We start from the raw sequence: 17,423 nt of genomic DNA on the forward strand, positions 1-17,423 counted from the left end.
CAGGACACCTAAGATCCCAATGTTTTGTATGTCCAAATTTGTATATCTGTCACACGTATGTATATATTGGATAAAATACATTTTAACACCCATTGTCTAATTGTATAAATGAAAATGTGCTTAATAATAATTAGATATCATATCTAAACCAGTTATTTACCTATGTGTAAGAAAAGAGTTCACTTTTTAAATTAATAATGTGCTTTTTTATAAATTAGAATTTACCTGAAGAATATCTGTTCTTTGAAATCTGACATGGATGCATGAAACATTTTTTTTCCTCTATAAAATTGGTGAAGAAATATTTCTGAGTGAATCTATTCAAGAGAAGTTATCCTTGGGAAATTTGAGAAACTACGTTTTACACCAGTCACAGGACCCCTTAATCCTTAGAAGTGACTTGGAAGGCTTATGGAGCAGTAAATAAGTCAGAAAAACATATTGGATAAATAGAGTTCTCCTGCCTTTGTTCTTCACAAGTCAGTTGAGCTGTGGATTTTCATCATCATCCTAATTTTTCAAAATTATTAGTATTGATTCCAGTTTACCCCTATTGAACTGAATGAGAAAATGAAAATAACAATTACTTAAGTTTAACTGGAATGCATTATTCTTGACAACTTCTCAAAACAAGACAGTTGTTTTCTTTATCAGTTATCAGTAAATTCCACGTCTACTTAGTCTCTCCTCACCCATCCATTTTTCTTATTTTCATACATACTTCTGCATATAGCTTTGTCTTATAACTTCAAGCTGGCTTCCTTTTGTCAGAAGTTATATGTTACCTGTGTAGATTGATCCCCATTTTCTTATTAGAGAAAGGAACTGTTTGGACTTCCAATTGTTTTGTTTCAGCCAAGTAGTTATTGTTTCTGCTTTGCCTTTTCTCAAGGACCTAATAAATCTTAAATTAGGTCACATTCTTGAATATCATCAATAACATCTATTTTGATTTAACGTATTTTGAAATAAATTCATTTTGATAGTCTAAGCCAGCACATTAAGGCCTCCCTTGGAAATTGATACTGTCAAAAGAAATGAATGGAAGAACTTGGGAAGGTCTTAAATAATACCTTCCAAATGAAATGGCAAGATACCTATCCCATATGGCTCACTAGTGCTGCTCTAGCCCATAACCATTAGACATTTATTGGCTTTGTTGTCCAATATAAAAAAGGTTCTCCAGCCTGAGGCTTAGCACTTTGTATACAGCTGAAATGTATAATTTATTCCACAACATTAAATTTCAATTAATTAGGTCCAGGCATTGCACTAGTGCTCTTATCCAGCATACTAACAGTTACGTGTCAAAATTATCTTCTGCACTAACAAAAAATGGAACGTTGGCCGACCATTATATTGGTATATAATATGTGATTTTAAAAAAACATTGAGAATGTGAAGCTTGACCCAGGGTTGATATTTCAGTCTGGATTTCTAGCTGTGTCCTAGTTGATGGTGATGGTAGCTCTTCAGTTTCACTTTCTTCACCATTTTAAAAGTATCCTAAAATCAAAAGGTTTGTCAGCTAGATGTGTTTACACCAGTTCTCATTTTACTTTTTTAAAACATCTTTTCTACCATAGATACACAGTAGTCATAATTTATTTGATTGACTGTTACAAATGGAAATGATCATTGTAAAAGTCTAGTAGAGGTCACCTGCGTATTATTTGCATGTGAAACCACTATGTAGTAATAAGACTTTCAATTGTACTTGGGATTTTATTTATTTATTTAAAAAAACACTTTCTAAGGAGCAATGGCCAATTATTTTACTATCGGCAGAAACACTGCACTGTACAGTTACCACAGACTGAACTTGACTTAAAGGTGGCCATCTTTTAATAAATGAACCCAGAAATACTTCTCTCTAGTTCTTAAATTCCAGCTAGCTAATGTTTTACCAAACTCACGGTAGTAGAAACAGGAAGTCTGAATTTGCTTCTTTGGGGAATGCCTCAGGTAATCTTGCCATGTTCCTGGCACAATAATTTGACAATCTGTAGATAATGGTTCAGTTAGCTTTCAATTATCACCACTGAATACATATTAATTTTTCCGGTGACTTAAACTGAATCATCCAAATTCCCTTTAACTTGTTTTAGCACATGCTGAAAAGTTTTCATTTCTGGGCAGCAGTAAGCAGCAGATTCTGAGCGCCAGATTGCAAACTTGTTGGAAAAAAAGGGCCATAATACAATTCCAAAGCCCATTTGTGTAAGTGAAGTTAGGACTAAAGTTCTTTGAATCCAACTCTAGGACAAGAAAAAATCCACATAAATGAGGGATTCTTTACCCTGTCAGGTGAAAACAACCAGATGCACGTGTGCAGAATTCAAGCTAACTACTTTATTATGTTCTGTCTACAATCTTCTGACAGTAGCAGCCTTGGGAACAAATAGATACGGATTCAAGGAACTTTGGGTCAGTCAGTTGGTCCTAGCCCATTTGCAGTTGGGTAGTGACTCCAGGTTAACTCAGCGCTTAAGCCTTCCTCGAGGCTGGCTGCTTCCTTATTAGCTAGAAAACAAAGCAGAACTATGACTAAGAAATAAGGTGATATGCTCCATGATTTCCTTCAGATTTCATTATTATTGATCAACCTCAATAAGCTACTTATACACTTTCTCATTATGCCTGTAACAGTTATTTACATTTTGCCCAAGAACTTAACACCCCCTTCTTGACTCTTAAATTACACGCCCCGGAGCCCCACCCTTTGTGTTTTGCTTTCTCGGCCTCTGCCTTATGGAACACCCTACTATCCAAGAACATCTGGTCCTCACTCTGGCCATGGTTTCAAAAATTCTGAAAACTTGGCACTTCCCTCAGGCCTCAGGTAAGCACAAATGCCAGGTCCTGGGTATTTCATTGTCAAACCATTGTTCCTTTTCCAGATATTTAGGGTTTTACTTGCTTTTATCATATTACTCTGAGAGTTTTTAATAGAGTAAGTTGGCCGTATAAATTTAATTAAGAGTATTCTTTAAAGAAAGCAAGAAAACTCATACTGGATTAAGTCATCGGTCTGATACTCTAGTTAAAATGTTGGATATGGTCAAGAAAAAGTCTTATAATTAACCTGATTCAATTGTGATTTGGCCAGTTGTCATGTCTCGGCTTAGTCTTCTTCAGAGGTTCCTTCAATAGAGAAAATTGGAGGGTGAATGGTATGTGCTCTGCCTTGAGTTTTTGGAGGATAGGATGAATATAAATAGAAGAAAAAAAAAAAACCAAAGACAATCTACACCTAATAAAGGAGAGCACCACCTACCAATTGTTTTCAATGAGCTTCAGATTATCTCCTTTCAGAAGACTTCTGTAAGGAATTATCCGAATATGGAGGCCCTTTTCTCCTTTTTGAGGAACACTCATGTTTCAGCCATTATTCATCTAGAAAACTGTACTTCCAGTTTACTTGCAGGCCTGAATTAAAGTGAATATCTCAATGTATCTTAACAGCATCCATTTTTGGCTATGATTGTCAGAATGAGCTTGTTTTGCATACTTGCATGATTAACAAATGCCTACAAAAGGAAAATATACGCTCTGTATTCTCTACCACTGGTCACTACATTTTTTTTTTAAAAAAAATCTTACCTTAAAAGTAATAACAATTTTCTGGTATAAATACTAAATGATGTGTAAATATTTCTCCACTGTACTCTAAAAGAATGGGGAGTAGCTCTGCCACATCCAGAAAAGTTGGTTAAAAGTTCTAGTGATAGAAGAGAAAGTACGCTTTGTTATCACAATGATAGTAGAGCACTGTTAAAATGTAACTCTTTAAAAGCAGGAAGGTGATAGGATAGGATACGATAGGATATCATATTTTCCCTGCAACAATTGAGATAGAAATAAAACATTTTGGAATGAAGGTAACTTTTCAGTGATAATAGTGGAATGTCATAAAAAGAGAGCTTTTCCACATGATCCCAAAGGGATACATACTTCTTTCTCTGTAGTTCCAGGAGCACTTCGGTGTAGTTTCTTCTGCTGCTGCTTAACGGTCCTTTTTATGTCAAGGTCCTGCCTGTAAGTAAGGCCATTGTTGGTTATGCCTGCATGACTAATGTCAGGAGGGACCGCACAATGCTTTGAAGATATGCATTGCCTATGTGCGGAGGCAGCCCTCAAAGAAATCAGACGCTGCGCCTGTGGAAGGCTACCAAATGACTGCATGAAATTAATGTTTTTAGAGGAGCCGCCCACAAAGAATTGGCTGCATGCTATCACTCTGTGCATACCTCCCAAGAATATTGATTTTAGCTGATTCATATTACACCAGTGGTGGGATTCAATTTTTTTAACAACCGGTTCTGTGGGCGTGGCTTAGTTGGGGGTGTGACTTGGTGGGCATGTGACCGGGTGGGCATGGCTAGCTGGTCATGTGACCGGGTGGGCGTGGCTATCTGCATAGGGACTACTCAGAGGGCTGAAAAAAGTCATTTCTGACTGGTCCTCGCACTTTTGACCGGTCCTCGCACTTTTTTTTTTAAAATTAGACTTATGACCATCCTCACATTTATGCCCGTTGCAGCATTCTTAACAACCGTGTCACTCATTTCACAACTGCTTCTCTTCACCATGGTGACAAGATAGGGCAAAAACGTAAAATGTGAGGACAGTCGTAAGTTCGAGGACTAATCAAAAGTGCGAGGACCAGTCAAAAATAACTTTTTTAGCCCTCTGAGTAGTCCATATGCACAAAAGGACTACCCAGAGGGCTGAAAAAAGTGATTTCTGACAGGTCCTCACACTTTTGACCGGTCCTCACACTTATGACTGGTCATCATTTATGCCCATTCTAGCATTCTTAACAACCGTGTCACTCATTTCACAACTGCTTCTCTTCACCATGGTGACAAGATAGGGCAAAAACGTAAAATGTGAGGACAGTCGTAAGTTCGAGGACTGGTCAAAAGTGCGAGGACCAGTCAAAAATAACTTTTTCAGCCCTCTGATAGTCCATATGCATAAAAGGATACAGCAATAGAGAGGGATCAAGGAAGGGAAGGGAAATTAGAGTAGGAGGGAGGGTAAGAGAGGGAGGAAGAGAGGAGGAGAAGGAGAAAGGAAGAGGAAGTAGGGAGGAGAAGAAGAGGGAGGTGAAGAGAAAGTAAGAAGGAAAGAAAAGAGAGAGGTGGTAGGTTTGAGGAGAAAGATTGCTGTACAATAAAAAAGATGAAAGGGAAAAAAGCCAACCCAAACAAATATAAAGATATTAAGATAAAGAATGAATTGGTAAACTTTAAAGAATAAAAGAGAACAAATATGAATAAATAGCAATAATTAGAAACACACATACAAACATACAATGTATTTTCTTTGAACAGAGTATTTGGCCGGTTCACAAATTTAAACAGTGTTTAGTCATTTCAATTAAATTTACAATTTCTATATTTCCTTTTTGCCATATTTATTCCTCATCTATTTTTTTAAAAAACCAATTTTACCCTTCATCCTCATCTCTAATCTTAATCAAATTCAATTTTTCCCTTCTATTCTATATTATACCCCTTCCCATTGTCATCTATTTTTATATCCATCCTCACATTGGTTAATTATGTAATATTACAGTTGTTTAATACAAATTCAACATTTTAATATTAGTTATGTAACTATCTTTTTTGTATATTAATCAATCTGAGCATGAATATTCCAATTATTTCCATGCAATCCAATTTCTTACAAATCAATTAATTATATTCACCAATAATAATAAACCAAATAATTTCCCCCATATATTCCTCCAAACCACAACTTAACCATTTCAGCTTTCAACACAATATACAGTTAATAGTATCTCAATTATTACAATTCCCTAGTTAAATAGAACTTTTTTTCTTTTGTGTTTTAAAATCTTGAACTCTCCTCTTTTGCCCTAAATTTCCCAGAGTTTGCAGTTTTGCACCTACCTTTTTTGGTGAGGAAAAAGAAAAAGAAATCTCTCTCTGCCTCATTTTGTCACGTTGCAGCAAAGACCCTGCTTTACTTTCAGTTTCGCTTTTTCAGCATAGCTAGGGGGAAAAAATCTGCTCCAGCACTCTTTGCAGATAGCAACAGAGCCCTGGCAAAACAGCTGAGATCAAATCAGCTGAGAGGCGGGAGGCTGATCTAATCAACTTGTGCTAATTAACCAATGCTGAAGCTGAAGGGGCTGTTTTTTCTTGCTGTTTGCTTGCAAAGAGGTAAGTGCTGTGAGGCACAGGCCAAAGGGTGGAGGCCACCCTCCTTGCCACTTAGCCCCTCCTGCCGCCCACCTTGCCTCTTACCGCCCCCTAAGGCATTCCACCGCCCCCTCAGGGGGCAGTACCGCCCACTATGGCAACCAGTGGCTTAACTACTTAACTACTTAACAACCGGTTCTACCGAAGTAGAATCACACCACTGGGTCTACCCATTTATTTTTGCAGGCGTCGGTCTACTCATTTGTTTTCTTTTAACACTGATCAGCTGTAGGGTGGCCCTTTGAAGCCCCACAGCAGCTGCGAGGCCAATAAAATTATAAAAAAACATCGAACCGTTTAATTGCTGGCTCGCCCACCCTCACCCAGTGGTGCGGAGGGGCGGGGCAAGGGGTGGGGCGTGCCAGCAATTTAACAAAGGGTTCAGCCAAACCGCCTGGAATTGGCAGAATCCCACCACTGTATTATGCATATATATTATTTCATAATTCATCAGTGATTTATAATTATCAGATGCAGAATCAATGTCTGGGACATGTTGCATTAAGCTTTTTAGATGATAGAAAATTGTGTTGGTAATAATTTGAAGGGCTTGTTGTTCAGGCCAGTTAATACTGAAACCTTCATAATTTATACATATAAAGTAATAAATCAATTACATTAAATGGTGGTCATCTTTTCAGCTTAACACACTCCCTGGAGGGAAAAGAGGCAAGGTTGTAATGATCACTATAACAACAGCTATTCTCATATATCAAGCTATGCTTATTTTCAAGTTATGGGGAAAAAATTTAAAAATATTTTCTATTGAAAATGTCAATAACAATAGTTAAAAAGTACAAACTATAAAAAGAAGAGAAAGTAAAACAAGAATACAGGGTGTACAGATATATATATTATATATATATAGTGTGTGTGTGTGTGTGTGTAATAAAAATATAAAGAAGTAACTTTGACTCTTGCAAGCTGGGGAGTGGAAGTCCACAAATGTTAAAGTTGCCAAGGTTGGATATCCCTGCTCTATAGCATTACATGTACCTATCTCTTTTTCACATAAACCATCCCTTATCCATACACAAATCCATAAATCATTAACATTTCACTTCCAGTGTCACCAAAAAATATATAAGAGGATCCAAGCTTCATAGTGGTGGAAGTCTTGATGGGCTGCTTTACATATCACATGAAAAGCTGGTTCTACATCCAAATGATGGGCTAGGATCAGGCTTGAGTAGGAGGCTATTTACTCTGGTTCCTGGGGGTAGTTTTGATTTTATCCATCATTTTATGGATTGTTTTGAGTGGCCTGGAGTCATCGTATGAGACAGGCGGCCATACAAGTCTTCTAAATCAATCATTCAATCACACCAATCCAGGACTGAGAAGCTTCGCTTGTTTGTTTGTCTATTTATTAAATCTCTTTGCTGCCCATCTTGCAGAGGCATATAACCAGTGGCCCTCATTCAGTAAGCACTCATTCAGTGACTGCTCAAACTTACAATGGCATTGAATAATGAGACTTATCACCCTTCTTCATAGTTGTGGCTGTCATGGTGTCCCTGCAATCACATGATCATGATTTGGGTACTTGGCCACTGGTTCATAATTACAACGGTCGTGGCATCCCATGGCCACATATCCGCCACTGGTGACCTTCCCTGCCAGCATCCAGCAAGCAAAGTCAAGAACCCAGCAAGAGAATGCAAAAGGCAATCATGGGACTGTGGGGCACTATGACTGTGCAGGATTCACCTAACAATGGCAACTGGGACTGTGGCAACTGCTGTAAGTGGGCACAACAACCACATGACGTTGAGCTTTACGACTTTAGTGACGGATTTGCCAGTCCCAATTACCATTGTTTAGAACAGAGGTCGGCAATCTTAAACACACAATGAGCCATTTGGACCCATTTCCCACAGAATAGAAAACATCGGGAGCCACAAAACCCTTCCTGTGCCTGACTATTTCCTGAGTGGCCACAAAACTAGCATATGTAGTTGAATTAAACTCTGTTTTCTTCTGAAACTTTTCTTGGATTTATCCATGATTGGCCTACTGGGATCAAAAAGTGCAATAAATCGCTGCTGGTGGGTGTTGCACATTGGCCGTTGTGACACATATTTTGAGCGACGGAGCCGCAGCAAAGGGATGAAAGAGCCACATGTGGCTCCAGAGCTGCGGGTTGCTGACCCCTGGTTTAGAAAAAGAAAAATACAAGATAAACATGCATGCATTGAACACTTCTAATACTTGGGGATGGAGTCATGTCTTTAAACAGGTCTCTGGATCACACCGAGAGACTCTTTTACTGGCGGAGAAGATCAACATCTCAGAGAAGCAATTAAAAGACTTTTGGATGGCTAAAGATAACTTGGCTGTGACTACAGGTAGTCCTTGTCGTACGACCACAATTGAGCTCAAAATTTCTGTTGCTAAGTGAAACATCTGTTAAGTGAATTTTGCCCCATTTTACGACCATTCTTGCCACGGTTGTTAAGAATCACTGCAGTTGTTAAGTTAACAAGATGGTTGTTAGGGGAATCTGGCTACCCCGTTTGACTTTGCTTGCCAGAAAGTCACAAAAGGTGATCACATGATCCTGAGACACTGCAACCATCATAAATATGAGTCAGTTGCCAAGCAGTTGGATTTTGATCACATGGCCTTGAGGAGGCCGCAGTGGTCGTAAGTGTGGGAAAATGGTCATAAGTCACTTTTTTCAGTGCTGTTGTAACTTTGAATGGTGATTAAATGACCTGTTGCAAGTCAAGGACTATCTGTATAGTCACATCTCATTGAGTGGGGTAGGGTGGGGTGGGAGCTACAAACAACCCCACAACCTCAGGTTTACCTCCTGGTACACTAGAACCAGCTCTACTGTATGATGAAGTTTACCCATAAAGTTGACTAGGAGAAGTGTCATTCAGCTGACCTATGAATCAGAAAACCCACTTCACTGCCCCCATGGGATGATAGAAAACTCTGATGACAAACAGAAAAAAATTCCCCCTGGTGGATGCAGTTATACGGATGATAGAACAATGATTAACCTTATTGTTTCAGTAATGAACATTTAATATTTTCTTACTTACACTTGTCCCAGATTTTTGTTTTCCCATTTCTTCCATCAGTCCATTATTCATTAACTACATCCTGGATTCTTTTACACCATGACATTTTTGTTTTGAGATTTTATTTTATTTTTTGCTCAGGGTAGTTTAAAACTATTTCCTGCACAGTATTGGTTCTGCTAACAAGATTCTTGATTGGGTTAGGTGGTTGGGGGCATAGATTTATAGGTTTTTCTCTATAATATAAAAATATTATATCTATATATCTATATCTATATCTATATCTGTCTTCTTAAGTTTTCGCGGGTGTGCATATGCAAAAAATTAAAATCTCAGGTGTTTTCCCGCGTCATTATAAATAAGTTGGTTAAAATATTTAAAATCCTGGTTAAAATCCCAGCTTAAAATCTTCTAAAAATCCTTACAGTAGGATTTTGTAAAGATTTTTAGATTTTTAACCAGGTTTTTAAATATTTTAACCAACTTATTTATAATGACGCGGGAAAACACCCGAGATTTTAATTTTTTGCATATCTATATCTATATCTTTTTTTTTAATTTCTTTTTTCTTTTTTATTTTTTTTATTGAAAAAGTTTTACAAATACAAATTTTACCATTCCCCCCCCTTGCCTCCCTAACCCTCCCTAGCCCTCCCCTCCTCCCATGACTTCCCCAAGGTGAAATCCAAATCCACATCATATTATATCATACTTTACCGCCCTTCTAATCTCCCCCCTGTGTACTATACATTTCTACATAACATTGAACAATTCTACCCCCTATATACTATACATTTCTACACAGCATTCAACTAAAAGCTATCTGGTACTTCCTAGTTTGATATTTATTCTGCACATAATCTATCCATTTCTTCCACTCCCATACATAAGTCTCTTGAGTCCGATCTTTTAAGTATGCTGATATCTTCGCCATTTCTGCAAAACTGGCCACCTTCAAAGTCCATTCTTCAATAGTAGTATATCTATATATCTTTATATCTATATCTATATCTATATCTGTATCTGTATCTATATCTATCTATCTATCTTTGTCTGTCTGTCTGTCAGTTTCTCTATCCTTGCAAATTATTGGGTGTCCTGCATTCACTAGTGAAAGCTGCAGTCAGCAGGTGGCAGCACCTAGCTGTACTTGGTTGATCTTGAAAAGCTAAGCAAGGCCCAAGCCAATCCACAGGGCCCTGGACAGGCTTAAAAGGATTCAGAAATTCATCTCACCCAGCATGGATGGTCTGATGCTGAATGGGAAAGCACCAATTGAAATGGAATTTCTGCTGCTCAACACTGTCTGAATGTACAGCCAAGATACTGCAAAGGACTGGACAAATGTACCACCCTTACTAACAACAGGAGGAAAATAGTGAAGACTGAAGGAATCAAGATGCCCTATGGAAATAACATCAAGAGTCTGGATGAAGACAATCAGGACAAATAACTGGGCATCCTTCAGGCTGATACCATTAAACACACTGAAGTCAAGAAAAAGATCAGAAATGAATATATATCATGGGAAGGAAGAAGATCTTAAAGTCCAAAATCAATTAATGAAATACTATCAAGGCAATGAACATCTGAACAATTCCAGTCATTCACAGGCGTGTCAAACTGGCAGCCCACGGGCCTGATGTATCATGCACAGGCCACGCCTACCCCAGCTCCGCGAAGGGGAAAAACATAGTGATAGGTCACGTGATGCCACGAGTTTGACACCTGTGCAATAGAATGAACTCTACACAAGCAGAACCAAAAGCCAATCCACGCAATGATGTCACAGACTCAGTTCACCAAAGAAAATGGGTGTCTATGGAAAGTGGCTTCAGAGAGCTGAAGAAGGAAAAAAAGGGCATTGGAAGAATATCTGAAGGACAGTGAAGAAGATGCACTGAAACAAGTGTACCATGAAGGCTTACTGAGTACTGGAGAGACCAACTGGCCTACACGAAAAACCAAACGAAAAACAGAAAAGATAAATGGAAGGCAAAATATTACTTGTCCAGTACATAAAGAAAATAGATAAGATAAGCAAAGCAGATAAGAAGACCTAGCAGTGGCTAAGAGCAGGAAACTTGAAGAAAGAAACAGAGTAATTCTGGCTGCACACATTACTAAGACTTAGGGACAAATGCATACAAAACCTGAATTGGGAAGACAGCAAAGGACAGCAAGTGCCACCTCTGCAAAGAACCTGAAGAAACAGTGGATCACCTGGCTAGTTGCTGCAAGATCACATAGACAGATTACAAATAAAGCAGTGGTGGGTTGCCCCTGGTTCAGACCGGTTCGCAAGAACCAGTAGTAAAACTGGTGGGAGGCCCCTCCCACCGCCCCGGATGTCATCATCAGCAATCTGCACATGCGCAGAAGCGATCCCCTTGCAAACTGGTAGTAAAGGTAAGTAGAACCCACCCCTGAAATAAAGGTATGACAAGGTAGCAACAATGGCGTATTGGAATATCTGCAAGAAATACGACGTACCTGCAAGAAGTGGTGGGACCACAAAATAGACAAAGTAATAAAAAATAAAGCTAAAATGCTCTGAGACTGCAATTCAAACAAATAAGTACCTGCCACAAAACACCTCACACTTAAAAAGCAGCTTGTAACAACTTACATCCTGTGACAATACCTATAATATTATTAAACAACAACATCTGCCTATTCCAAGTCCTTGGAAAGGCTTGGTAGGTGGACAAAATCCAGAAATTCAAATCCTTGACAGGTGGACAAAATCCAAAACGCCAATCCAGTCTCAATATTAGGCTGATTATGTGACCAACGATGACAATAATAATAATATGGCAGCTTGAACAGTACTTTCAATAACATGAATGGATTTCTTAAAGTAGCAGCAACTTTTTTCGGGTTTGCGAGACTACCCTGAAGGCACTGAAACAACAATAACAACAACAAAAATTGTGGCATTTCCCATGAGGTCTCCTGCTTTGGCCACATGAAACAACCCAGAGATGTATGGCTGAAGCCTGACTAAACACCCGGAACACTGGTTGTAGTTGTTTGAAAAGAATGATAAGATTGACTGTGTGTTCACAAACTTTCAATGTGTTATTGACTGTGGCACTCATAAATCTTGTGACAATGTCAGTCACTTCTGGATAGTGGAAAGGTTTGGAGAAAAAGGAAGGGAGTAGTTTTAGCCTGTTGGATTATGATTTCTGCTTGTCTTTTTGAAAATGAGAAGCGGCAGCCCAGAAGTTATTAATGGCGTAAGTGGAAAATTAACCATATGGTTACATATCCAATGAGCTTGCATAGCTCAATATATCTTTTTGATTGGATTTGGCAGTCGGCATCTTAGGGACCATCTTCAGAACTTCTTTTCTGCCTTTTTCGCCAGGCCGTGCTTCTCCAGACCCTGTCCCAGCACAGAGAAGACCTGTCATTCAACTTCACAGTGCACCTCCTGCTCTGGGGACGAGGCCATTATTCAACAAAGAGCTACTTTTTCCACTCCCTTCTCCTCCTCCGCAGGTGGGAAGGGTGGGAAAAGGAACAAGTCGCAAGGCCTTTCCGTGACAAGGAAAGACCAGCTGTTGATAACGGAGGCTTCCTCCCACCTGAGTTGCTGTGCAGGAAGGACCAGGCGAGGCAGGTCCAGACAAAAGCCCTAACAACTCTTCTGCCGGGTTTCCTGGTGTCTGAATCAGCACTTATGCAAAAGGATGAGTGAACTGGAACACAAATTGCTGCAGCAGTTACAATCCCTTTGAAGCTGCTGATCAAGTAGTTTATACCTGGGCTCAATCACAACGGGGTGATATCAGAACAGGATATGCCTTGGGGTTGGGGAGGACCAGTTTGGAGGCCAGAGATGCACTTAACAGGCAATGCCAGTCATGGCTGTCCAGTCTGAGAGGCCAGTTTGGTCTAGTAGTTAAGGCTCCAAGCAAGAAACCAGGAGTCTGTGAGTTCTAGTCTGGCAGGGTAACTTTGGGCCAGTCACTCACTCTCAGCCCAAATCACCTCACAGGATGGTTGTTATGAGTAAAATAGGAGGAGGAAGCAGTATAAGGTATGTTCGCTGCCTTGAGTTATTTATAAAAATAATAAAGGTGGATTAAAAATTAAATAAATAAAGCTTTCCCTTAGTGCCAGCTTCTTTTGGCCCCAGAAGGGACAGGCAAATATTGTGACATTTCAAAGATTGTGAATTATAGCTCCGACGCCTGATATACCCAGCTTGCATGGCTAATGGTAGAGAATTCTAGGAATGGTAGTTCAGCAACATCTGATACCTGACAAGTTATCTATCACTGGTCTAGCTTCGGTTCTAGACCACATACTAAATTGAGGGTACATGCCACAAACTGGTGGAATTTTTCTGGAGGCAATTTTTCACAAAGATACCTATAGATTTAAACTGTAAAAGCAGAGAGATTGAGGGTAAAGGAACCCAGTTCAGGTATACATACAGCAGGCTATCTCTAACACCACTATTTTAAGACTTCAATCAGAATTCTTGATGAAAGTGGTATTGATATGGCCACCGCAAAATAATTATACATTATATATCTTGCCCAATTATGTTCTCAACAACATTCAAATTCACCAGGTAGATACACTTACACGGAACTTCAAAACTCTGGTGGTTATTCTACCTGATTCATTAAAACATTGTCCTGGGAAACCAGTTCTGAAAGACAAAATGTATTTTAGTTAGTACGAGTATAAATCAGTAAAATAAGTATAATTAAGCAAATTACCTGATGCTTCTCACACAACCGTGAAAAACAGGCCACGTGTAGCAGCTTGGAGAAGTCAATGCTAATTTCCTGGCCCAATTTGCTGTCGCCAAGCGTTGGGTTTTGTGCAGGAGAGCAATTCATAGGTTGGTCCAACATTCTGAGAATATGAAGAAACGTTAGTGTGATTCTTCAAAAAAAAAAAAAAATCTGTTGGCCACACATACTCAGTCATCAGGAATACATCTGAAGATGAATGTTGTGCAGCTGTGTATGTGTCATATATTTCAGTATACTTGCAAGGCATTTTTAAAAGCATGATTATTCTTCATAAGGAAGACCCCCAAAACAGCATCTATCAATGAGAACAACCATCTCTCACTAAAATAGAAGACAATTTAAAGAGAAGGCAATAAAGGCAGTTTACAGTTTATTCCCATACATGGCAATTGATTCTAATGGTGTCTTTGAGGTGAGAGGAGACAGGACCAATTTATTGAAGCAGAATAAGCAGGGGGAAGATCGCAATGTGTTGACCCATTTGTGGTAAAGTACTTTTTCTCAAAGTGGTATCTTCCAGAACCTTGGGCTACATTTCCCATCATTTCTGATCAAGCTGGGTACTTGTGAGCTAAACTATAAGGAAAGGGATGCTTGATCTGTTTCTGATCTGAATAAATCTGTTTAAAGTTCTCCAATTTTTAGTCCTCCAATTTTGACATGTGTGGCCTCCTCTCCCTCAAATTTGCCTGTTTGATACAAATAAGGATCCTGCCCTATCTTGGCTGCTTGGCTAGCAGAGTTTCTCTGCCTTCCTGCCTTCCCCTTATGGCCACCTAACTCATGATTCTGGACAGCTTGCAAACAACTAAAAAATAATCATAAAAAAGCTATACAAATCAAGTCAAACAAAGCAAACTGGCAACCAAGGATGTGCCCAGAGTTAGAATCACTCAAAACTCTGATTTTCTCTCTTAAACAGAAATCTTAACCAGAATCATATACCCGTCTATTTAAGTAGGAATTATTCAAACTGAATTTGTTGCCTTATATATATATATATATTTCCTGCAAAAGTGTGAAGCAGTATTGACAAGCAGGAAAAAAGCTAGGTGCAAAATGAAGGATTTTAGGAAGGAAAAATAGCTAGGCTCTACTAAGCCGAACTGAAGTTGCCAGCTGTCCTAAAACAAATTGCCTATCTGGATTTTTGAGCCAGATATTCTTGGTTCTGATTGCAATGGCAAGCGGCCTTTGTCAGGAACTCCTTAAAGTCACACTGTCACCACAGGAAAAGACGCATTGAGTGTAAATATTTAAGGACTAGAAAATGGGCACGTGATGGATATAAGATTAGTCATAGTGCACAAGCTACAAAAAGTGCAGCAAGGTTAAAAATGTCTCATCTCAGGGAGACTTATTTAGATTCTACGCTCCTACCAGGGGTGTTAAGTCTGGAATTGATAAGAGCCAGATTCCCCATGAAGATATGCAAAGGGCCATGATGTGAAGGAAAACAACAACTCAGGAAGGCACCTATTCAAGAATCATATAATTTCTGCTTGCTGTTCAGTAAATCATAGACTTGAGTGACCTTCACTCCGAGAAAAGAAATTATTATTATCCTCAGAGGAATTCTTGCAAATAGGAAGTACCAACCCCAACTAACTTTTCCCAAGAGCTGCTAGAAGAAACAATGAACCACAACAGTGTTTTCTCTTTTTTTTTTTCCTCCTGGTATAGCAATTAAAAAAATAAATAAATCCAGGAAGATAGTTCAGTTTGCAACAGCATTAAGCTTCTGGCTCATCCTCATTTATGCTCACCCCAATCTGGAGCTCTCCCTAAATGCTTGCAATACATTTTCTCTCACCCTCTGGACACTTGGCCCATTGATCTTGTTGGCTGGGGATATGTAGTCCAAAACATCTGGCTTACATCCTGATCAACATGAAATCGCAGGAAATGTCAGTTCCAGGTTGCAAACTAGCAGCAGACACCAATGTCAATATGTACACTGTTCTTTCGCTACAGTGCAGGATCTCTCCAGCACCTCCAAGGTGACACACATTTTTCTAACTCAACCTGTACAGCTAGAAAAGCCACTGTAGGAAAAGCGTAGAAGGCAAAAAGTGTTTATGCTAGAGTATAGTGATATGAAATCAGCAGCTCACCCCACCCCTCAGCACCCAGAGAAGGTTCAAGGAAAGCTTTAATTGCTGCAGTTAGGCACCTGTTTCCAGACAGGTCCCAGCCTCCTCCTCTAATCATGCTGCCTGGAAACCTAAAATTGCAATGGTCCTGCAGTAGGGAAGGAACACTAATTCAGGGGAATACTGTGTTGCTAGAATCCCTGCCAAAAAATTTTATTTTTTTTTTTAAAAAGGGGGGTGGTGATGGTTAAGGAATGGAGCTGAAATAATCTGGGTTAGCATCACAAAGCAAACGGCACAGAAGATGCTATGCAAAAATCTAAGGCAAGGGGTGTCTAACCTGGGCAACGTGAAGACTTCAACTCCCAGAATTCCCTGGCTGGGGAATTATGGGAGTTGAAGTTCACAAGTTTTCACGTTGCCAAGTTTGGACATCCCTGATGTAAGGTATTGTCCTAATCCAAGGTAGCCTTGGCAACTTTTTTCAGAAGCAATTTGTCCTTGCCTCCTTCCTAGGGCTGAGAGAGATGGACTGGCCCAATCACCTAGTTGGGTTTGTGTTTACAACTGAACTAGAACTCAAAGGCTCCTGGTTTCTAGCCTAGTGCACTATATCAGGCTGGCTCTTATGATCTTGATCTAGATGGCTTTGTGGACTGTGTAAAGTCCACTGCACCCTTTGTTTAAAAAAAAAATAGGAGGGAAAAAAACACCTTGATAATAATTTGCATAGGAAGCTTCTTAGCCACCTCGGGGATCCTGAATGTTGCCTGCATGGGATGGTAGTACACATTAGTCTATTGTACTGATACATCTAATCCATAAGATGCCTGGCTTCACATAGTATATGAAACTATAAACCATGTTTTTAAGCCAGAATGGCTAGATTCACACAACCAGCCAGCAAGAAACTAGTTATATGATGGCATATATAAACCATTCTTACATTCTGAGAGCTAGTGACACCTTACCAATGTGTTTCTTTACCCCGTTCCTTGGTTAAGCCAAGAAGTGTTGGATTGTAGCACAGTGGCTGCAATGTTTGCCAAGAAGTCTTCCTTGCCAAACTGTTCTGTCAACCATAATTCACTACATGGTCCTCAGGTGATTAACCTTCTCAGCTTTCCATCTGCAATACCTTAAGAACAAGAAGACTGACTGGTTCTTGTCAGGATTCCTAACTGATATCCATGGGAAGGGCAAGAAACATCAACAAGTGTTGCTTAATTTTTAGTAGCAGAAGGATTAATATCATATCTGACCTCTGGTTTGGAATTCTTCATTCCT

The 17,423-nt window shown here is 39.3% G+C and overlaps 1 long non-coding RNA gene across 2 annotated transcripts; it reads right to left on the reverse strand.

Annotated features, from left to right (window-relative positions):
- Nucleotides 1-1,267: 1,267 nt before the first annotated feature.
- On the reverse strand, nucleotides 1,268-15,975 carry LOC117674138 (uncharacterized). Of its 2 annotated transcripts, none has more exons than XR_004593703.3 (6): nucleotides 15,857-15,975; nucleotides 14,005-14,143; nucleotides 3,955-4,036; nucleotides 3,604-3,721; nucleotides 3,086-3,144; nucleotides 1,268-1,506 (listed from the first exon to the last, which is right to left on the reverse strand). It is a non-coding gene; the product is annotated as an uncharacterized LOC117674138 (long non-coding RNA). The 2 variants fall into 2 exon arrangements; XR_004593702.2 differs by lacking the exon at nucleotides 1,268-1,506 and adding an exon at nucleotides 2,455-2,523.
- Nucleotides 15,976-17,423: the final 1,448 nt, after the last annotated feature.

This window comes from Pantherophis guttatus, chromosome 1 (genome assembly GCF_059756535.1).
Source record: "Pantherophis guttatus breed Tessera chromosome 1, ASM5975653v1, whole genome shotgun sequence".
Classification (NCBI taxonomy): Eukaryota; Metazoa; Chordata; class Lepidosauria; order Squamata; family Colubridae; genus Pantherophis; species Pantherophis guttatus.